This window comes from Stegostoma tigrinum, unplaced genomic scaffold (genome assembly GCF_030684315.1).
Source record: "Stegostoma tigrinum isolate sSteTig4 unplaced genomic scaffold, sSteTig4.hap1 scaffold_159, whole genome shotgun sequence".
NCBI classification, from domain to species: domain Eukaryota; kingdom Metazoa; phylum Chordata; class Chondrichthyes; order Orectolobiformes; family Stegostomatidae; genus Stegostoma; species Stegostoma tigrinum.
The window spans coordinates 248,159-272,500 of record NW_026728100.1 but is presented as its reverse complement, the minus strand read 5'-3'; the positions used below and the strand labels follow the sequence as shown (position 1 = coordinate 272,500).

Below are 24,342 nucleotides of genomic sequence, written 5' to 3'. Positions count from 1 at the left end.
CCGAGCAGCATCAGAGGAGTCAGAAAGCTGACGTTTTTGGTCTTGATCTTTCGTCAGAAAATGGACGCTAAAAAATCTGAGATAAAAGGTGTCTAGCTGGATGATGCTGCTTGGCTTGTTGTGTTCATCCAGCTCGACACTTTGTTATCTCAGATTCCCCAGCATCGGCAGTTCCCGCTATCTATGTGGGCCTCCTCCTATGTGGGCGCTCCAGTTTCCTCCCACAGTCCAAAGATGTGCAGGCTAGGTGGATTGGCCATGCTAAATTGCCCGCAGTTTTCAGGGGTGTGTGGGTTAGAGGGGGATGGGTCTGGCTGGGATGCTTCAACGGGCGGTGTGGACTTACTGGGCTGAAGGGCCTGTTTCCACGCTGTAGGTAATCTCATCTCTGAGCATGTGCCTCTGTCTCAGTTCTGTCACAATTGCATTGAGACTTACCCTTCGTATTGGCCCTCTAATAATGCGGCACTTCCTCAAGACTGACCATACAGAATTGAGTCGCTGCCTCAGCATTGACCGCTTGACAACAAGCCACTGGTTCTGAATAGAGCTGCAATACCTCAGTCCTGACCCTCCATTCATGGGGCATGCCTTGAATTCTGACACCTGCATAATGAGGCACTGCCTCTGACAGCAATGCACTCCCTCAGTTCTGACCCACTCAGTACTGAAGATCGAACAGTGCTTCAAAAAAATCAGTGTTGATCCTATGAGAATGAGGCAGGCAGTCAGTGCTGAGTCTCTGATAGAGCTGCATAAAGCTCATTCCTGATGAGTTAAACATGTGCATACCCTCAATTCTGACACTGAGGCACTGCCTCAGAATGGACCATCTGACAATGATGCAATACCTCAGTTCTGACCCTCTGACAGTTCTGCAACACCTCAATCCGCACCCTTCAATCAGTAGGCACTCCCTCAATTATGAGCCCTTTGTGGGTTCGTTCTGTGGCAATACCTCATTGCTGCAGTGTCAGTGCTGAGAGCGGGCCTTTTCATTCACTCATCAGTACCTAAGGCACTGGCTAATTGTCAGCAGCTCAGTTCTGAGGCAACGTCTCTTTGACAGAGTGTCAGCACCAAGGCAGACCCTCACTGTAATGGTGTCAGAATTAAAAGATTGTCATTTAGAGGGTCTAAGAAGTGGTGTTTCAGATCAGTCAGAGGGTCTATACTGAGGCATTTCAGATCAGTCAGAGGGTGCCTCATTTTAATGCACTAAGACTTGACAGAATGCCTCATTGTCAGAGGGTCAGAACCAAGTCAGTGCCTCATTATCAGACACAGTCCAAAGAGAGGGCCTTGATGTCAGTAGATCTGTTATAAGGTGATACCTCATTGAAGGATCATTCTTGAGTGTGTGCCGCATTGTTCGTGGGTCAGTACGGAAGGAGTGCCTCAAAACTGAAGAGAGCCACGTAATTAGAGATTTGGTGCTGAGGTCAGTGCCTCATTGTTACACGGTTAGTTCTGAAGCAGGCTCACATTGCTAGAGGGTTAGTTCTGAGTGAGTATATTAGTTGCACACAGTAAATACTGAGTCAGTACCTCAATGCATTGGGTTCAGAGTTGATGGAGTACAACATGATCAGAAGTTCAGTCCTGAACGATTGCAGCTCTGTCAGAGGGTCAGAACTGAGGGGGCAGTGCTTTACTGTCAGTGGATCAGTTCTGACACAGTACCTCATTGCTGGAGGGTCAGATCTGAATGAGTACCACATTGTCAGAAGGCCAGTACTCAGTCAGTGCCTCAAACAGAGAGTACCCATGCCAATAAACAGTAAATTAAATCTTAAAACACAGAGGATCCTGCAAACAAACGCTAAAACAGAGAGCCTCCTGGAAATAAACTCAAAAACACAGAATGCTCTGCAAATAAACTCAAAAACGCAGATGGCACTGTAAATAAGACACAGAGCTCATTGTTTAAAAAAAAACCCTGAAACAAAGATCCAACTGAAACAAAACCATGAAATGAAGATCCTCCTGTAAATAAATGCTAAAGCCCAGAGCTCACTGGAAATAAATCCTAAACTACACTGCTCACTGTAAATAAACCCTAAAGCAGAGAGCCTTCTGTAAATAAACCTTAGAATACAGCCTTTCTATGTAAACCTTAAATCACAGAGCTCTTTGTAAATAACCCGAAAACACAGGCCTCAATGTAAATAAACTCTAAAACAGAGACCCCCCCACCCCGCCAGTGTCGAAGCACTGCAACACAGAGCCCCCGGTAAATAAGCCATAAAGCACAGATCTACCCTGTAAATTAAGTCAAAAACATACACGACAGTGTAAAACACAGAGCCCCCTACAATTGTACACTCAAATACTCAGACCCCTTTAAAATGAACTCGAACACACATCCCCCAGGAAGTAGACAGGAAAAGACAGGGCTGAATAAAGCCGAAAACACAGCGCACCTCTTCATGCACCCGAATACTGAGCCGACCTGTAAACTATCTGTAAGACAGGGCCCTTCACAAATAAACCCTAAAAGACAGAGCTCGCGATAAATAAAGAGCGCCCTGTAAATAAACTCTAAAACACTGAGTAAAAACCCAAAGAACTGCGGATGTTGCAAATCAGAAAACAAATACAAAGTTGCTGCAAAAGCTCAGCAGGTCTGGCAGCATTTGTCAGTTGAAAAACAGAGCTAACCGGTTCCGGTTCGGTGACCCTTCCACAGAACCTCCCTCAGTTCTGCTGGGCTTTTCCAGAAACTTTGTTTTTGTTCCTGATTTGCAGCATCCGCAGTTATTTCAGTTTTCAATTCACCAGGCAGTCAGTAACACCAAATGGTTGTGTATCACATATTTACCAGTCAGACTCAAACACGCCAAACTCGTTCGCTCACGTGGTCTGAGAGAACAAGGTGTCGAGCCGGATGAACACAGCAGGCCAAGCAGCAGGAAGGCTGACGGTTCGGGCCTAGACCCTTCTTCAGAAAAGTGGTCACTTGTTAATCTTGTAATCTTTGCCCCTGAATATCCTGTGGTCTGCCCTGTTTACTCATATCGGTTAGCACTCACCAAGGCTTCCGGAGGCTGGCTGGTGTGTCTTTAGTGATACAGGGCCAATCGCCTTCAAATATCCTTTTGTGTGGTTTTTGTGTGACATTATATCATAAGCCTCTTTACTGTTGCACGAAAGGTCCTCTTGACCGATGCACCCACAGCGCTCCATGTGACCACTATCGCGCTCTCATTCATTCATAACTTTACTGGCCACTCACTAGGGTCCTCTGTTTACTGTTAGCGCATTTCATTCATTCATTCATAAAATTGCGATCTTGCCATACTTTTCACTAATAAAGGGAGACTATAAATTAAAATGTTCCTTCCACGCATTACTGCCTTTTCACAGTTTGAACTCGTGTTGCTGACAGTGTCCAAACCTGTGTCTACATCAGAGTCAATCCCTGACTATGTGTTAATTTTCTAATCTATTCAGAACAATATCTTCCCATCCATCGTGTCACCCGAAACTATGAATAATTATAATATTAATCAGCCCTCAACAAACGTCTCCCAGGACTTGAATAGCTGGCGGGACATCAAACAAGTTTCTGCTTTACCTGTTTCTCTGTTAGATACATATTGACTAGGGCCCGCGATCACCTTCAGAAAGTTCCGACTCTCTCTCAAAACAGCTCTTCCGTGAAATTGAGCGAGAAGAATGAGAAGGTCGGCAATAGTGAAATCTCAAGTCCCGGCCGCGGTAATCAGGCCACTGACCTTTCTGCTGTCATCAACTGATTGTCAGCCCAATCACATCACATCGGGTTGATAATCTTTCTGGTGTCGTCTAATTTTTAAAAAATAAAAAGGATCCACACCAGTCATTGCCCTATTTCAAATACCTCAGTCCTGTCCCTGTAATAGCCCTCAATCCTGACCCGATTGGCCGTCAGACAACACTGCACGTCTACGGTACTGACCCTCTGACGATGAGGTACTCTCACAATGAGATGTTATTGTATAACGTCCCATTGATTTTGATACTTCTACAAATTAAAGTCTTTCATCTGCCTACGCACAGGGATGCAGGCACTGCCCTGAAGCTTCCTGCCCAGCTAGGAATTCAGTGTAAAACTTTTGTAACTCTTTGTCTTCCCACACATCGGTATGCAGACACTGTCTTAAGCTTCCTGACTGAATACAATTAGAATTAAACTGTGTCAAATAGGGTTCGGTGGGGAACATTTGTAAAGGTGTGAAACTTCTAAAGCATGCAATTTCTGTCGCTGACAAAGGGGCCAGGGCACTGAATTTGTGATTTCAAGTTGCCAGTGTGTCTGGCTGGCTGGAACAATCTGTCCGGATAACTACTTGAAATCGCCTCATGCCATCAGCAGCCACTTCAAGAGCAATCGATACTGTATCCTGTGAAAATGGGAACTGCAGATGCTGGAGAATCCAAGATAATAAAATGCGAGGTTGGACGAACACAGCAAGTCCAGCAGCATCCTGAGATGTGCTGTGTTCATCCAGCCTCACGTTTTATTATCTTCGGGACTATATCCTGGTCTTTTATGTTCTTGATATAATAATTGTTTGGTATCCTGTCTTTGTCTGTTGTAGTAATTGTTTTATGTATCATGTCATTGTAAAATGTGTAATTATTTTATGTATCATGTATTTTGTAAAGTTTGAAGAGCGGGTCTGTCCGCTGCTCGGGGAGAATTACCTGCGAGACTCTGCGCTCTGTGCCGGGTTAAGTGCTGTGATTCTCCACAGCTTGTACTTGCTTGGTAATAAAAGGATTCGTGTTTTTCTAAACAGGTCAGTGTCTTGTTATTGCAACAAATCCGTGAGGGTCTCCGAAAACGAACATGACAACAGTACTGATTCTCTGACAGTGAGGTACTCCCTCAGTACTGATTCTCTGACAGTGAGGTACCCCTTCAGTACTGACCCTCTGACAGTGAGGTGCTCTCTCACTCCAGTACTCTCACAGTGCTGCAATAACCATCATCCAATGGTACTCCCTCAAATCTGACTCTTTGACAAAGAGGCCCTGCCTCAGAACTGACTTGCTGACTGAGGTACTAACTCAATCCGACTAATTCGCAGTGCTGCAGTGGGAGCTGTGTTTTTTCATGTTGATTTACAGTGGGCCTTCTGTTTTAGGCTTTATTAACTGGATGTCCTGTGTTTTGGGGTTTGTTTGCAGTCGCCTCTGCGAGGTTATTTGCAGGAGGCTTAGTTGAAGGGAGGATTTGCTGGGGGCACTGTGTTTCAGGATTTATTTACTTGGAGCTCTATGTTTTACACTTTATTAACAGGGACTCTGGCTTTTATGGTTTCTTTTACATTTTATTTCCTGAATGACCCTTCTTAGGATTTATTTAAAGGGGTGTCTGTGCTTGAGAGCATACTTACAGGGTTAACAAGGTGTAGAGCTAGATAAACACAGCAGGCCAAGCAGCAGCAAAGGAGCAGTAAGGCTGGCGTTTTGGGCGAGACCCTTCTTCAGAAATGGTAGGGGGAGGGGGATCTGAAATAAATAGGGAGAGGGGGGAGGCAGACAGAAAATGGATAGAGGAGAAGATTGTTGGAGAGGAGACAGACAAGCCAAAGAGGCAGGGATGGAGCCAGTAAAGGTAAATGCAGGTGGGAGTTAGGGAGGAGATAGGTCAGTCCAGGGAGGATGGACAGGCCAAGGGGGCAGGATGAGGTTAGTAGGTAGGAGATGGGGCTGGGTTTTGAGGTGGGAGGAATGACAGGTTAGGGACCCTGTACCCCACTGGTGTCAATGTGACTTGACAAACTTCAAAATCTCCCCTCCCCTGACCGCATTCCAAAACCAGCCCAGCTGGTCCCTGCCTCCCTAACCTGTCCTTCCTCCCACCTATCCCGTCCTCCCACTTAATTTCTCCTCTATCCGCCTTCTATCGGCCTCTCCTCTCTCCCTATTTATTTCACAACCCCCTTCCCCTCCCCAATTTCTGAAGAAGGCTCTCGGCCCGAAACGTCAGCTTTCCTGCTCCTCTGGTGCTGCTTTTCCTGCTGCGTTCATCCAGCTCTTCACCTTGTGACCACAGTCACAATGATCTTTAATTGTAAACTAATCTGTCATATAATTTGATCTGTTAAGGTTACAATGGTTCCCGTGCCTCCTATGGAATACACAAATGCTCTCCCTCAGCTCTGTCTCTGGGAATGCAAAGCTGCTTTCTTCCACGCTACCCTCAGAGATAACACCAGCTTTAAACCTAAGCCTAGCCTCAGCCCTAATGTTCACACTTGCATAAACATGAAGCCTAGCCTCAGCCCTAAATCTTATTTACTGGGGGCTGTGCGTTTATGGTTATGTACTTTATGTACTTGAGCTCTGTGCTTTAGGTTTTATCTAATGTGGGTTCCGTGTTTAATAAGAACCAAAAGAACTGTGGATGCTGTAAATCAGGAACAAAAACAAAGTTGCTGGAAAAGCTCAGCAGGTCTGGCAGCATCTGTGGAGGAGAAAAACGAGTTAACTTTTCAGGTCCAGCAACCCTTCCTCAGAATGGAAGGGTACCCAGGCTCGAAAAGTTAACTCATTTTACTCCTCCACAGATGCTGCCAGACCTGCTGAGCTTTTCCAGCAACTTTGTTTCTGTGTTTAATAGTTTATTTACAGAAGGTTCTGTGTTCTAGGTTTTATTTACAGGAGGTTCTGTGTTTTCGGGCTTTTTACAAGGCACTCTGTGTTTTAGGAAAATTTACGAGCGGCTCTTTGTTCTGAGTTTCTTTTTTACAGTGATCTCCGTGTCTTCGGGAATATTTACAGTGAGCTCTGATTGAGTGCTTGTTTACAGAGGGCACTGTGTTTTAGGGTTTATTTACAGCTAGCTTTGTGTTAGGGTTTATCTCCAGGGAGCTCTCTGATTGAGGGTTTGTCGGTAGTGAGATCTGTGTTTAGGGTTTATTTACAGCGAGATCTGTGTTTTTAGAGTTTATTCACAGGGTTTTCTGTATTTCATGGTTTATTTACAGGGTTTTCTGTGTCTTTGGGTTTGTTTACAGTGATCTGTGTTTTAGGGTTTATTTACAGTGAACTCAGCGTTACAGGGCTTATCTTCAGGGCCCTCTCCATTTTGGGCTGATTTACACGGTACTCTGTGTTTTAGGGCATATTTACCGGAAACTCTGTGTTTTAGGTGTACATAGATATTCGAGGGTCAGTATGGAGGGAGTGCCAGGCATCAGCCCTCACCCTAACCTCAGCCCAAACCCTAACCTTCACCATCGGCCTAACCCTAACCAGAACAGGAAAGAGCCTAAGGGGCCAAATTGTGGGTACGCACCCTTCAATGGAAGGAGAGGGGCACCTTCTTCCCCCTCTCCCCCAACTCGACCTACACCCCCACCCCCACACCCTATCCCATCCCCCATCCCAAAACCCTATTCACACTCCCCCTCTACTTTTTATTCTAAAGAGGAATCCAAAATTAGCGGTGTGCATCCATAATCCCTATTTCTGGGGGCGCGGGGGTGCTAGATAACCCCCAGATGAGGGTTGCGCCAAAATAAATGCAGCCTCTGGCACCCTCTCGCCGTGCCCCCCAACCCCGCAACCTGACCTTTATGATAAGGGGGTGGGTGCCTTCCGCCTTTAAAGGGTTGATTTGTCGGGAGGGCGGGGATGGGGAACCGATGCTGCCTTTCGGGGACCGAGCCGGCAGATCGCAGCAAAGATGAGCACCACCACGGGCGGGCCGCCAGGGGGCTGCAGTCAGAAGAAACATCGCATGGGCCCAAGCTGTGCCTGCCTTTTTGTAGGTTGCATGGAACAGTCCCTCTTCCGAAGTAACACTGGCCCGAAACCCACCTCTTCCTCCATAACATTAACGACTGTATCGGCGCCACCTCGTGCTCCCACCAGGAGCTTGAACAGTTCATCCACTTCACCAACACCTTCCACTCCAACCAGAAGTTCACCTGGACTATTTCTAATACCTGTTCACCTGGACTATTTCTAATACCTGTCTCACCTTCCTGGACCTCTCTGTTCCCATCTCCGGCAACCACCTTGAAACTGATATCTATTTCACCGACTCCCACAGCTACCTAGAATACATCTCCTCCCACCCACCTTCCTGCAAAAATAACACCCCCTGTTCTCAATTCCTTCACCTCCGCCACACCTGCTCCCAGGATGAGGGCATTCCACTCCAATACATCTCAGGTTTCCGAATATTTCAAGGACCGCAAATCCTCCCCCCGACCCCCACAGTGGTCGAGAACGCCCTTGACCGTGTCTCCCACATTTCCCGTAATTCATGCCCCTTCTCTGCAATAACAACCAAAACACAATCCTCCTCATCCTCACGTACCACGCCACCAACCTCTGGATCTAACGTATCATCCTCCAACCATCATCTGCAATCCGACTCCACCAAAGACATTTCTCCCTCCCCACCCTTATCTGCTTTCTGGAGGGACCACTGTCTCTGTGACTGCCTTGTCTGCTCCGCACTCCCCTCCAGCCCCAATACACCTGGCACATTTTTCCCTGCAACTGCAAGAAGTGCTACACCTGCTCCTACACCACTCCCCTCACTCCCCATCCCAGGCCCTAGGAACACTTTCCACCTCAAGCAGATGTTCACCTGCACATCTGCCAATGTGGTATACTGCATCCACCGTTCGCGTTGTGGCATCCTCTACATTGGGGAAACCAAGTGGAGGCTTGGGGACCGCTTTGCAGAATACCTACACTTGGTTCGCACTCAACAAATGCGCCTCCCAGTTGCGAACTGTTTCAACTCCCCCTCCCATTCCTCAGACGACATGTCCATCTTGAGCCTCCTGCAGTGCCACAACGATGTCACCCGAAGGTCGCAGGAACAGCATCTCATATTCCGCTTGGGAACCCTGCGGCCCAATGGTGTCAATGTGGGCTTCATAAGCTTCAAAATCTCTCCTCCCGCTACCGCATCCCAAAACCAGCCCAGCTCGCCCTTGCCTCCCTACCCTTGTCCTTCTTCCTACCTCAAGCCCCAACCTCCGTCTCCTACCTACTAACCTCATCCCGCTCCCTTGACCTGTCCATCCTCCCTGGACTGACCCAGCTCCATCCTACATACCCATCTACACTCACCTTTACTGGCTCCATCCCCACCTCTTTGACCTGTCTGTCTCCTCTCCACCTACCTTCTCCTCTATGCATCTTCCATCCATCTCCCCGTCTCTCCCTCGTTATCTCAGAACCTCCTTCCCCTTCCCAATTTCTGAAGAAGCATCTAGGCCTGAAACATCAATCTTCCTGCTCCTCTGATGCTTGACCTGCTGTGTTCATCCACCTCTACACCTTGTTATCTCAGATTCTCCAGCATCTGCTGTTCCTACTATCTCTGCTAATGCAGAAAACTTGTTTGATATCCTGCAAGCTGTTCAAGTCCTGGGAGACGGTTGCTGAGGGCTGATTAATATTATGCTTCTTCAAACGATGACACGATGGTATTGTTCTGAATAGGTTAGAAAATTAACATGTACTCAGGGATAGACACTGATGTAGAGCCACGTTTTGCAGCTGTCGGCAAAATAAAGCCGTGAGGATTAAAACTGTGAAAGGGCTGTAAATGGGGTGGAAGGAGCATTTTAATTCAGTCTCCCTTTCATAGTGAAAGAGTAGGGGTAAATGGGTGTTTATCTGGCTGGCGGTCAGTGGCTAGTAGTGTGTCTCAGGGATCAGTGTTGGGACTGCAATTGTTTACAATTGATACAGATGATTTATAGTCGGGGATGAAGTGTGGTGTGTCAACATTTGCAGATGATACTGAGATGAGCGGTAGAGCAAAGTGTGCAGAAGAACTGAAGGCCTGCAGATGGTTATACAGTCTCAGTGAGTGGGCAATGGTCTGGCAGATGGAGTTCAATGTCAATAAATGTGAGGTCATCCATTTTGATAGGAATAACAACAAAGTAGGCTATGGTTCAAATGGTAAAAAAATTGCAGCATGTTACTGTGCAAAGTGACTTGGGTGTCGTTGTGCAGGAATCGCTCAAAGTAATATTGTAGCAGGTAATTATAAAGGCAAATAGAATTTTGTCTGTCATTGCGAAAAGGATGGAGTTTAAAAACAGGGAGGCTATGCTGCAGCTGTATAGGGTCCTGATGAAGCCTCACCTGGACTACTGTGTGCAGTTTTGGTCTCCTGACTTGAGAAGGGATATACTCTCACTGGAGGGGGCACAGAGGAGACTGACTTGGTTGATTCTAGACTTGAGAGGGTTGGAATATGAGGAGAGACTGAGTTGGCTGGGATGATACTCATTGGAATTCAGAAGACTGAGGGGAGAGCTTATAGCAACACACAAGATTATGAAGGGAATAGATAAGGTGGAGACAGGGAGGTTGTTTCCACTGGCAGGTGAAACGAGGAGGAGGCGGGTATAGCTCAAAATAAAAGGAAGCAGATGTCAGACTGAGGACAGGAGGAACTTCTTCACCCAAACGGTTGTCAATCTGTGGAATACCCGACCCAGTGAAGCAGTTGAAACTACCTCGCTGAATGTGTTTAAGGCAAGACCAGATCACGTTATGAACATGAAAGGAATTTAGGTTGATGGTGAGCGAGGGGGTGAGTGGAGCTGAGTCTCAAAAAGATCAGCCAGGATCTTATTGAACAGCGGGGCAGTCTCGAGGGGCCGGATGGCCTACTCCTGCTTAGTTCTGATGTTTTTCTATTATAATGTTATAGAGCCTCACAGAAAAAGGATATTTTAAAGCAATTGACCCTGCATTACTGAAGACGCGCCAGCCAGAGGTTCAGAGGAAGGATCACCTGACCCAAAACGTTCACTCTTTCTTTTCCCTCACAGATGCTGTCAGACTTGCTGAGCTCTTCCAGCAACTTTGGATATTTCCCTGATTTGCAGCATCCGCAGTTCTTCCGGTTTTTACTGTGTGCTTTGGTATTTATTTACAAGGGGCTCTTTACTTACAGCCAGCTCTGTCTTTTAGAGTTTATTTGTAAGGGGCCCTGTTTTACGGATAATATCCAGGTCGGCTCGATGTTGGGGTGTATTGACAGGTGCTCTGTGCCTTCGGCTTTATTGAGAAGGAGCCCGCTATTTCACCTTTTACTTCCTGGGGGATATGTGTTCGTGTTCGTTTAAAGGGGTCTCTGTATTTGAGCGTATAATTACAGGGGGTGAAGTTGAGATTGTAGAAGTTTGTTTAAACAGGACTCTGTGTTTTGGGGTTATTTACAGTGAAGCCCGCTTTTTACGGATGATAGACAGGTGTTTGAGGGGCTCTGTGCAGGCGGCTCCGTGTGTGAGGGCGATGAGTGCGGCTGAAGCTTGGTGTAGTTTGGGCCTGAGGTTCTGGTGAGTGCCGGATTGGGCGAGCGTGAGGTCTGAGCTTTTCCAGCAATTTTGTTTTTGTTCCTGATTTTACTGTATCCACAGTTCCTTTTAGTTTTTACTTTTTTTTAGTGTTTATCTACAGGGGGCTCTGAATGTCAGGGTTTATAAACTGGGGTTCCTGTGTTTTAGGCTTTATTTCACGGGTGCTGTTTGTTTTAGGAGGCTCTATTGTTTAGTGTTCATTTACAGGGGCATCTGTGTTTGGGGTTTATTCACAGTGAGCTTCGTGTTTTAGGGGTAATTTAGTGGGTTCTGTGTGTTCGGACTTCGATACGGGGGCTCTGTTTTCGGGTTTAGTTAAAGGGGCCTTTTTTTAATGAGTTATTTACAGGGCGCTCTGTGTTTTAGGGTTGAATATCAGCGACCATCTCACAATGATCACTCCCACAGATCTGACCCGCCGACAGTCCTGCAATCTGTTAGTCCTGAGCATCTAATCATGTAGCACTCCCATCACTTCTGACCCTCTGATAAAGAGGCACTTTCTCAGACCAACACAGTGACAATGCCACAATTCCTCACTGCTGACAAAGTACTAACTTCTCACAGAGGTAATTTTTCAGTATTGAGCCTCCAATAGAAATGCAATACTTCCGTACTGACCTTCTGAATGGGTTGCTCACCATTAATTCTGAACCCGTTCCAATGAAGCTCCTCCTCTGTGTTCAGTCTCTCATAATAATGCACTCTGGCTGTTCTGATCCTCTGACAATGCTGCAATTATGTATGAATTATTATCTTGTATTATCAGTACAGGACTCCCTCAATGCTTCCTCCATTACACTGAGGTCTATCGTTTAGATCGGCTCCAACAAACCTGCTCTTATTTGACGGGCCAGGCATTGCTTCACTTGTACAGATTTTGTCAAGTCCTGCTGATGCTTCTGGGAGGACTTTTTCTGACACCTCAGAATTGACCCCTGACAATGTTGCACTCCCCCCTCACTTATGACCGCACCTGAGCTACAATACCTCAGGGCTAACCTCCTAATTATGTAGCACCCATGAATTCTCAGCCCCTAAAATGAGATACTGCCTCAGTATTGACCCTCTGTTACTAATGCACTAAGTCAGAACAACCCTCCAGCAATGTGACCCTGCCTCAGAACTGACACTGAGAATGAGGCACTCCTTCAGCACTGCATCTCTAATCATACATTACATTGAGACATTCCTTGTGTACTGACCCTTTGAACAATCAGGCATTCCCTCAGTACTGACAGTCTGACGATTGTGCACTCCCTCAGTACTGGACCTCTGATAATGAGGCACTCTCGTAGTACTGACCTCTCATAGACCTGTAACACCTCAGCCCTTATGCTCTGACAGTGTTTCAATACCTCAGTACTGACCCTCTGACAACGGGTCAGTGCCTCAGAACTGCCCCCCTGACAATAAGGGAAACCGTCATACTGACCCACTGCTTCTGAGGCCCTCCCTCCACACTGACCTCCCAGTGCAAAACTATTTCAGTACTGGCCCTTGAAATGTGAACAACTTCCTTAATTCTGTCCCCCTTAAATGGCAGCACTCCCTCAGCACTGACCCTTTGACAATAACGCACTCCCACATTTTTGACCCTGTGACAATGAGGCACTCCCTAACCCCTGATGCTCAGACAGCGCTTCAATATCTCAGTACTGATACTGTCACTGCCTCAGCACGGACCACTTGACAACGAAACACTGGTTAAGAACTGACCTGCTCACAGAGCTGCAATACCTCAGTACTGACCCTCTCATCAAGGGACACTATCTGAATTCTGACAGCTGCATAATGAGGCACTGCCTCAGCGTTCACCCTCTGACAAACTCCTGACGACCCCCTGTAAAGACTGACAGTCTCCCTGGACGTCCTATAAATACTCACAGTCTCTCCTGGACTCACAATGAACACTGACACACGCCCCAGGGACTCTTTGTAAATACCCACACACACACACACACACACACACACACACAGGGGCACCCTGTAAATATTGACACACACACAGGGGCACCCTGTAAATATTGACACACACACACAACCTGTGACACCCTCTAAATATTGACACACGACCTGGCAATCCCCTGTCAAGGCCAACAGAGTCCCCGGGGACACACTGTGAATATTGACACATCTGTGTGACCCCCTGGAAATACTGACAAAGCCCCTGAAATCACCTGTAAAACTGACACACTCCGTGGGACCCCCTGTAAATATTGACACAGTCCCAGCAAATCCTGAAAATACTGACAGTCCCTGGGACCCTCTGCAAAGACTGACGCATTTCCCGGGGCCCCCTTTAAATACTGAAAAATTCCCGCGACCTACAGGGGTTCAGGGACTGTGTCAGTATTGACAGGGGCTCTTGGTGAGAGTGTCAGTATTTACAGGGTGTTCCGGGGAATTTGAAATTATTTACAGGTGCTCCCGGGAGTGTGTCAGTAGTTACAGGCGGTCTCATGGAGGGTCAGTATTTACAGGGCGTCTCAGGGATTGTGTCAAGATTGACAGGGAGACTTGGGGAGAGCGTCAGTCGTTACAGGGGGGCCTGTGGACTTTGTTTTTTCAGCGGGTGTTGGGGAGAGCTACAGTATTTCAAGGTGGTCCCAGGGAGTGTGCCAGTGTTTACAGGGATTCCAGGCGAGTGTGTCAGTATGCACCGAGCCCCTAGAAATTCTGACACGCTCCGCAGGACTCCCTGTAAATACTGACATAGTACCTGAGAATCCCTGAAAATGCCACCACACTCCCAGGGACCCTCTGTGAACGCTGACACATTTCCCAGGGCCCGCTTTATACACTGAAAAATTCCCTCGGCCTCCTCTGTATACTGACACACATACCCGGACCTTTGTACGTATAGACACACTCTACGCAACTAACCACAAATACTGGGATATCCCGTAAATACCGACACACACCTCACGACACACTGTAACTACTGTCACATTCCCTGGAATCCGCTGTACATACTGAGAAACTCCCTGGGGCTGCATGTAAATACGGACACATTTCCCAGGGACCCCTCTAAACACGAACACATTCCCCGGGACTTCACCTAAACACTGACACATTCCACGCAACCCCCGTGAACACTGATAAACTCCCAGGACCCCCTGGAAATAATTACACATTCCCCATTCCCCCTGGAAATACCGATACACAGCCCGGAACTCCCGTAAACACTGACACACTCCACCCCCTGTAACTACCGATACTCTCCCTGGGACACCCTGCAAATACTGATGCAATCACCGGGACCCCTGTAAATTCTGTCACACTCCTCGGGAAGCCCTCTAAATACTGACACATTCCCTAGACACCCTTTAAATACTGGCACCGTCCCAGAGAACCCCTAAAAAAACTGCCACACTCCCCAGGACCCTTTGAAAATACTGATATATTCCCCGAGACCAGCTGCAAATATTGACACATTCCTTGTCCCCGCTTTCAGTACTGAGAAACTCCCTGGGACTCCCTGTATATAATGACACATTTCCCAGGGTCCCCTCTAAACACTGACACATTCCCCAGGAGCTCCTCCAAATCCTGACACAGCCCCAGACCCCTGTACAGGCAAACTCCCTGCGACCCACTGTAAATCTTGACATACTCCCTGAGACCCCCTGGAAATACCGACACACCACCCCTCCCGGGACCCCCTGGAAATACCAAAACACTGTAGGGATCCTCTGATTCTATTCTATGATGCCCTTGTCCTGTGAATGAATAAATAAAGAAACCTGGTGAAGCCGCCAAACAGCATAGCCAGCAAGTGATAGATACAGCAAAGTGATCCCACCATCAATGGATCAAATCTGAGCTCTGCAGTCCTGCCACATCTCGTCATTTACTGTGGTGCACAATTAAACAACTGATTGGACGTGAAGACTCCACACATATCCCCATCCTCAATGATGGAAGAGCCCAGCACATCAGTGCAAAAGATAAGGCTGAAGTCACCAGTCAGTGACACACACATCCAACAAATAAGTGAAGAAACAAACTCCTATTAATTAGTGATTTTTCACAGTCTCACAGCCAGCCATGCCTCATATACACACATCTTAGTGACAATATGGTGACCGTAACCAGACCCACAGTGAGCCTGGGCTCATCCACACTCCTCCCAGTCACATTTCTGATTTGAAAAATACACCTTTTTCACAAGAAATCTCTTTGTATATGTACAATGTCACAACTGCAGTTGCCTTCTGTCCAGCTGCATATCAAATAAACAAATAAAGCATTGGACTTTGGCTCCACCCAACAAACCAAAGACCTCTCTTAGACATACAACAAAACTATTTACACACATGTGAGACACGGGGAGGGTCCGAGGACTGAATGGACCCCCATTTACCTTCAGCAGGAAAATCTCAGTGGTCCTTTCCGACTGTGCCTCGGCAGCAGCAGCCCCATCGTCCCAGTTATGCCCCAAGCTTTCAGTGCATCAGTGGTAGCAGGACGGCCAACCCCTCACTCTTTCCCAGTGGGGTCTACATGTTAATTACTCCGGGAAGCGTTTCTGTATGAGCCTGGCCTGATCTACACATCTCCCAGGAACTATATGGTAACTGTAAACAGTCTTAAAGTGAGCCCGATTGATTCACCCTCCTATCAGTGACTTGCCAATGATGATTGCCTGTTTCATAATCAGTCCAGTCTCATCTACTCTTCCTCTGAGTGAATCCTTTCTGTCCTCTTCCATTCAGCCCGTGCCTGGGAGAATGCAGCCAGATTCCCCTTCAGGCTGCATTTCATTCTCCTCACTGTCTCGGTGCTGCCACAGACATCACCTGTCTCTCCATTTCCCTCTGTAACAGTTCTTGTGAAACCCATCCCCCTCCCCGCCCCACCTTCCAGCTGCAATGTTGGAATATCACCACATTGGGCATTGCCATTAGTGCTCCAGCTCATTCAAATTTCTTCACAAAACAGAAACACAACTCATCAACAAGACTAAGTGGCAGGCAAATGAGATACATCATACATCTAAAAGCAGTTTGTTGTTCAAAAGTGGAACTAACTTTAATTTGTATGCGTATAATAGAATCAGGAAGAATAATACATATATAGCATGCAACTCATTTCACTGAACACATTTGTGCAAATAAATGATATCTCTGCAGTTCAAACAATTCCAACAGCATAACATTAGAGACAGAACATTTGGAAATGATACAGAAATTTCAGATACGAATGATTTAAAGAGGAGGACAGATTAAGATCGGGGAAACTGAACAGGGTGTACACACAAAAATCCATTTCGCAATTGGAATGCCTCATTCAGGCAATTACATCTCTCTCCCTCAGTCTCAAATGGTCTTCGTCCCATTCGATTTTCTTCCACTCTCTGAGCCACCCCCAATAAGCAGTTCCCTTCCCTCCCCAGTTTAGCCTCATGCCTTCCTTTGCACTGGTATGTAATGGTACCTTTCTAGTACATGTTTGATTTTCGATGAACACACCGCACTGGTTTGTGACCAGGTCGGCCAGTTGAACCTCACAGAATATGAGTTGCCTGACTGGTCCACATTAACAGCCCAAATCAGGGAGCCCTGACTGACAGCTAAGTCGTGTGAGGGTCAGAGATGCTGACACCCTGGCAACTATCTCTGAATGAGGCAGTGCTAAAGTTGAAGACAGTTCGTTTGTAAATAAAAGTTGAATTGGAGATCGACACTGGCCTCAGTGTATTTAAAATACATCTCCAGCACTGGGTTTGAATATTATTGTTATCCTTTTGTTATCAAACATCTCTGTGTGCAGTGCTCAGCAGGGTTATAACATGGAGATGTGGGAACAGGATTGTTTAGATTCCCTACAGTGTGGAAACAGGCCCTTTGGCCCAACAACTGCACACCAAACCTTGGAGCATCCCACCCAGACCCCCGCCCCTGAACACTATGGGCAATTTAGCATGGCCAATCCACCTAGCGTGCACCTCTTTGGACTGTGGGAGGAGACCGGAGCACCTGGAAGAAACCCACGCAGACACAGGGTCAAGGTGCAAATTCCACACAAACAGTTGCCTGAGGCTGGAATTGAGCCTGAGTCCCCAGTGCTGTGAAGCTGCAGTGCTAATCACTGAGCCACCGTGCCGCCCCATATCGTGTTGCTTTTGCACAAACTTTAACAAAGAGGAAAGGCCACTGATAATGGCAAATGCTGGAGAATCCAAAATAACAAAGTGTGGAGCTGGATGAACACAGCAGGCCAAGCAGCATCTCAGGAGCACAAAAGCTGACATTTCAGGCCTAGACCCTTCATCAGAGAGGGGGATGGGAGAGGGAAGTGGAATAAATAGGGAGAGGGGGGGAATGCGGACCGAAGATGGAGAGAAAACAAGATAGGTAGAGAGGAGAGTACAGGTGAGGAGGGAGGGAGGGGATAGGTCAGTCCAGGGAAGACGGACAAGTCAAGGAGGCAGGATGAGGTGGTCGGTCGGAAATGGAGGTGTGGCTTGAGGTGGGAGGAAGGGATGGGTGAGAGGAACAACAGGTTAGGGAGGCGGAGACAGGCTGGGCTGGTTTTGTGATGCAGTAGAGGGAGGGGAAGAACTGGGCTGGTTTTGGGATGCAGTTGGGGAGGGGGAGATTTTGAAGCTTGTGAAGTCCACATTGATACCATTGGGTTGCAGGGTTCCCAAGCGGATGAGGAGTTGCTGTCCTTGCAACCTTCGGGTGGCATTATTGTGGCACTGCAGGAGGCCCATGATGGACATGTCGTCTAAGGAATGGGAGGGGGAGTTAAAATGGTTCGTGACTGGGAGGTGCAGTTGTTTGCTGCGAACCGAGCGGAGGTGTTCTGCAAAGCGGTCCCCAAGCCTCCGCTTGGTTTCCTCAATGCAGAGCGGGTCAGGAGTGAGGGAGCAGGTCACTGTGAGGGGGGTCAGGACTGCAGGGGAAACTCACTCTGAGCGGGTCAGCACGGAGGGGTAGGTCGCTGTGAGTGGGTCAGGACTGCAGAGAGAAGTCGCTGTGAGCTGGTCAGGACTGCAGGGGCTAGTCACTGTGAGCGGGTCAGGACTGCAGGGGCGAGTCAGTGTGAGCGGGTCAGGTCGCTGCGAGAGGGTCAGGATGGAGGGGGCAATTCGCTGTGAGCATCCCATTTCACTCTGTCACGGCATCCCATTTCACTCTGTCACGGCATCCCATTTCACTCCGTCACGGCATCCCATTTCCCACAGCCACTGCATCCCATTTCACTCAGTCACTGCATCCATGCTGCGTGGTCCATGCTGTGTATAAATGTGGCATAAAATCCTTACTTGGAAGTTCATTTCCTCTTGTAATAACATGTGGCATCATTAGCATCCTTAATAACTTGCATTTAATTGGAAAGCCTGGTCCAAACACCAGATAACATGACAGTCCTAACAGAATGCATTTTCCAATGATTTAAACATATAGTCATGTGTGTCTCAGTGAATAAAAATCCTCCTCATTTTACCCCAATTATATCTCATAATAAAGGGAGTATGTCTGAAAGTCGTCTCATCCGAAGGAAAACAGACTTGCTCCAGGAAAGCTGCTAAAATATATCAAGGAAAATATATCTGAAATGATTCTAGACATTTCTGCAACACAAAGATCAAAGGAAACAATAGTTTGATGAACACACTGTTAAGTGTTGCACTTACACATCACATTTTGGAAAACAAACCACACTGATTTTCTACTTCATAAAAAAATTGTTCCAAGTCTTCATTATGCAGCACTGCAGTGAACTGAAAAGGTGTAGACTTTTAACCTGCATAGAAAGCATGTGCAGAAGTTAAAACAAAAAAAAAGCCACTTCTGTCCTAAAAAGACAATATTATATTACAAAAGGCCAGGGAAGTTGGAGAATGCAGCATCATGCTTCCTGCTGAGATCAAGTTTTGTCTGTGTTGTAAAAAACAAAAGAACTGTGGGCACTGCAAATCAGCAACAAAAGCAGAAGTTGCTGGAAAAGCTCAGCAGGTCTGGCAGCATCTGTGGAGGCAAAAACAGAGATAACATTTCGGGTCCAGTGACCCTTCCTCAGAACTGTTCTGAGGAAGATCCCCAGTTCTGAGGAAGGGTCAATGGACTCGAAACGTTGAATCTGTTTTCTCCTGCACAGATGCTGCCAGGCCTGCTGAGATTTTCCGGCAATTTTCTTTTTGTTCCCGACTTACAGCATCCGCAGTTCTTTTGTTTTTTATGTCTGGCAGTGCTTGTTTGCTTGTGACCTTCTGAAAGCACAGCACACCCATAATCTTGGCCCTGTGACAGTCCAGCACTCCCTCAGTACTGATCCTCCAACAATGGAGCATTCCTTCAATACTGACCAGCAGCGCAGCACTTTATTTCTGCGAGTAGTCTGAAAGAAACTACCTTTGCTTACCGAGAGAGACAGGGAGAGCAAGTGCGTATTCTGTAGGTGACTCAGCATGTATTGTAACCTGAACAAGTCAAACAGTATTTCAGATTAGTTTATAACTAAAGATTATTCTAACTGTCTTCCTGGAAAAGTACAGTCCCTACAACATGGGGCTGATACTAATACACTCACTCAGAAGTGACCCTCCAGCAAAGCAGCCCTGCCTCAGAACTGACCCTGTGACAATGAGCTACTCCATCAGCAGTGAATCTGTAATCACATGGCACTCCCTCAATTCTGAAAACATTACACTGAGGCACTCCTACAAAGGCCTCTGCGTTTTAGGGATTATTTACAGTCATCCCTGTGTTTTACAGGTTATTGAAAGGGGTCACTGTTTTCGGGTTTATTTTCACCCTCCAATCTTGCAGCACTCCCTCAATTCAGGCGTGTAGCAGTAATGTCTCCAGACTGAATCTCGACAAGTGTTGCAAACCCTCAATTCTGATCTGCTCAAAATGAGCCACTGACTGAGTATTGGCCTTCTGACAAAAAGTCACTTATTCAGAACTGGCCTTCTGACAATGTGACACTCGTCCACATCTGACCCTCCAGCAATGAGGTACTGCCTCAGAACTGATCCGCCGACAGTAAAGCACTGCCCCCTCAGTTCTGATCCTCTGACAGAGCTGCAATACTTCAGGACTGAACTTCTAATCATCTTGTACTCCATCAACTCTGAATCCAATGCACTGAGCTACTGACTCAGTATTTACAGTCTGCTCCTCATACACCCTCAGAATTGACCCTAAGGCAATGTGACCCTGCCTCAGAACCAACTCTGTGACAATGAGGCACTTACTCAGCGCTGAATCTCTAATTGTGTAGCGCACTCTCAGTTTTTAGGCACTCCTTCCAGACTGGCACACTCTCAAGGCTGATCCTGCAGCAATGAGGAATTGCCTTACAACACAGCCACCAACAACAAGGCCCTCTTTAGGACAGTGTCTGATAACGAGGCATTCACTTGGTTCTGAGCCTCTGACAATGAAGCACTTGCTCAAGTCTGACCACATTAAAATGAGGCACCCTCAAACTGATCTGAAACACCTCAGTTTCGACCTTCTGATGGCTCTGAAATGCCTCAGTTTATATCCTCTGACCGGTCTTTTAATTCTGACACAATTACAGTGAAGGTCAGCCTCCGTGCTGACACTCAGAGTACATCACTCCCTCTGACAGTGTTGCACACCCTGAGCATCACTGACAGTTTCAGCGTTCCCTTAATATGGACCAACTCACAATGCAGCACTCCCCTGACATTATTATTTACATTGACGATCTGACAGTACAGCCCACCTCAGTGCTGACCCTCCGACAGCGCAGCATTCCCTCATTACTCACCCTCTGATACTGTAGCCCACCTTTGACAGTGTCACACTCCCTTACTATCGGCCCTTTAACAGTGCAGCACTCCCTCAATGATGACACCGGAACGATGCAGGATTCCCTCAGTCCTGGCTCTGCAACAGTCAAGCATTCAATCAACACTGACCCTCTGTTAGTGCAGCACACCCCTAATATTGATCCTGTGACAGTGCAGCACTCCCTTAATATTGGCCTTCCGACAGAGTGGCACTTTCTTGACGAAGACACTCTGACAATACAGTTTTCCCTCACTGCTGATCCTCTGGCAGTGCAGCATTCTGTCATCACTGGCACCTTGCCAGTGGAGCTACATGCTTCTTATTGACCCTCCACAGTGCAGCACTGCCTCTCTACTGACTCTACAACATTAATATTGATCCCCGAACGGGAGGTTCTCTTTCATACCCACCCCCACAAAGAGAAGCCCTCCCTCATCTTTAACCCTCTGACAGTGCAGCACTCCCTTAATATTAACCCGCTGCCGGTGTGGCACTCCGTTACAGTGCAGAACTCCAACAAAGTGATCATCTGAGTGTCGCGCACACACTCAATATTGACCCTCCAACAGCATAGCCCTCCCTCAGAACTGACCGTCTGACATCCATACACTGATAGTGTCGCAATTCTGTAATATCGACCCCCACCGACGCAGCAGAACTCTCTCAATATTGGCCTTCGGACAGTACTGCGCTACTGATCCTTCGGCGGTGCCTCTTGATATCAATCCTCTGACATTATAGCACTCCCTCAGTACTAACTCTCTGAACGTGCAGCACTCTCTCAGGTCTGATTCTGCGCTATTTCAGCACTCCCACGTCATTAACCCTCTGACAGTGCAGCACTCCCTTTATATTATATTATATTTATCAACTCTCCAACAGTGCACTATTTCCTTAATATTGGACTTCTGATTGGACAAGCTGACAGCATCTCATGTTCTTTATCGACAGAGAGTCAGTTCTGTGGTAGTACCTCATTGGAATGGGTCAGAGTGGGTCTAATCAGTCCAACCCCAAACCTAACCGCGGCTTCAGGCCTAAGCCTAGCCTCAGGCCTAACACTCACCCTCAACCTAAGCAGAAGCCTCAGCCCCAAACCTAAATGTGGTCTGAGCTCTAACCCTAACCATAGACTCAGCCCGAAGCCTAACCTCAGCCTTAACCCAAAACCTCTCCCGAGCCCTACCCCGAACTCCAAACTTAACCTCATTAGTCACCCTAACACAAGTCTCATCCCTCACCCTAACTCTACCCTCATCCAAAACCTCGTCCAATCCTCACACCTAACCCCTAGCCTTGGTCCTAACCCAAACCCTAACCCTCGCCACCCTCTCACGCTAACCCTCATTGTTAATTAGTGAGTACTGAGGTATAGCAGCACTGTCAGAGCATCAGAATAGTGGGAGTGAACTATTGTCAGACTGTCGATACTGAGGCAGTGTCTCATTATAGAAGGGTCAGAATTGAAGCAGTGCCACACTAACAGAGACTCAGTACTGAGGTACTGCAACAGCGTCATAGAATCTGAACTGTGGGCGTGCATTATTGTCAGAGGGTCATGATCTGAGGCAGTGTCTCCTTGTGAGAGGGTCAGTACTGACAGAGAGCCTTCCTTGCCTGACAGTCAGTCCTGAGGCACTGCTTCTTTGTCAGGGGGTCTGGAGGGACAGTGTCTCATTGTTGGTCAGTCCAGTGTGAGGCAGTAGATCATTGGTGGAGGGTCAGTCCTCAGGGTGGGCGGATGATGTGGAGGTGCTGGTGTTGGACTTGGGCGGACAAGGCTGACTATTGACACGCTGCTACAAATGCACTCTCTAGTGCTGACCCTCTGATAAAGGCAAACTCCCTAATTGCTGACACTCTGCCAAGTAGGCACTGGCTCAGACAGACCCTCTGACAATAGGCCACTGACCCTCTGATAGAGCTGCAGTACCTCAGTGAGGCAGTGGCACTCCTTGAATTCTGATCCCATTACAATCAGGCACTGCGTCAGTACTGACGCTCTGCCAAAGAGGTACTGCCTGAAAACTGATCCAATGACAATGAGGCACTCCATCAGGACTTACCTCTGACAGTGCTACATTACCTCTGTACTGACCTTCTAAAATGGGTGGCACTCCTTCAATTCTGACCCCCTTACAACATAGCCCTGCTGCAGTGCCGACCCTCTGACAACAGTGCATTCTCTGAAGCCTGATCCCCTCAAGATGAGGTCATACTTCAGTATTAACACTGACAGAGTCACTTCCTCTATATTGACCCTCTCATCGTGCAGCACACCCTCAGTTCTGATCTTACGACAATGGGGCACTTTTGACCAGCTGACAATGGTGCTCTCCCTCAGTTCTGACACCTCCACAGTTCTGCACTACCTCTGTACTGACTCTCAGTACTGACCCTATTCTGATCCATTACAATGAGGCGCTGCCTCACTTGTGGCTGGATAACAATGATGCACTCCATCGATTCTGCGCCGCACACAGTGCTGTAATACTTCCGTACTGCCCTGTAATTGTGTGGCACTCCCTTAATTTTGACCCCCTTACACTGACGCTGTGCCTCAGTATTCACCTCTGAAAATAATGCACTCCTACAGATCTGGCCCTCTGATGCTCCTGCAATAACTTAGTTTTTATCGGCTCGTCACGTGGTTAGCTTCAATGCTGATGCCATTACACGGAGGCAGTTTCTCAGAACTGACCTTCTAACAATGGCACTCCCTTCGGACTGTCAGATACAGCCACACTACCTCCGTTTTGACCCTCTCATCACGTGTCAGTCCCTCAATTCTGAACTCCTCACAATGAGTCGCTAACTCAGGACTGACCCTCTGACAAAGAGGCACTCCCTTAGGGCTGACCTTGCACCAATCAGATACTGCCTCACACCAAACCCTCTCGAATAATGAGGCACTGCTTCAGTACAGACCCTCTGACAAAGACGCACTGCCTCAGAACTGACTCTCCAGCTATGGCGACCGGCCACAAAACGGACCTGCTGACAATGAGGCACTTCCTACCATCTCCAATCATGTGGCATATCTCTAATCCTGTGGCCCTCTCTCAGTTCTGTCGCCACTGCATTGAGGCATTCCCTCTTCGTTGATCCTCTGAACTCCCTCAAGACTGACCATCCACCGTTGATGCACTACCTCAGATCTGACCCACCGACAGTCCTACAATCTGTCACCATTCCATGTAGCATTCCAGCAATTCTGACCC

The 24,342-nt window shown here is 47.5% G+C and overlaps 1 protein-coding gene across 7 annotated transcripts in view; it reads right to left on the bottom strand.

Annotated features, from left to right (window-relative positions):
* Window positions 1–24,342, bottom strand: part of LOC132207796 (complement C5-like) — a 186,707-nt gene that overhangs the window by 137,197 nt on the left and 25,168 nt on the right. The window contains exons 4-5 of one of the 7 annotated variants that reach the window (XR_009443832.1): window positions 18,991–19,100; window positions 16,351–18,881 (exon numbers count right to left, since the gene is read on the bottom strand). The exons of 5 other annotated variants lie outside the window; for them this stretch is intronic. The gene's annotated coding sequence lies outside the window, so the exon portion shown is untranslated. Of the gene's footprint in view, window positions 1–16,350; window positions 18,882–18,990; window positions 19,101–20,588; window positions 21,218–24,342 lie in introns of those variants that run through there. One more of the 7 variants, XM_059643651.1, reaches the window with a different exon arrangement.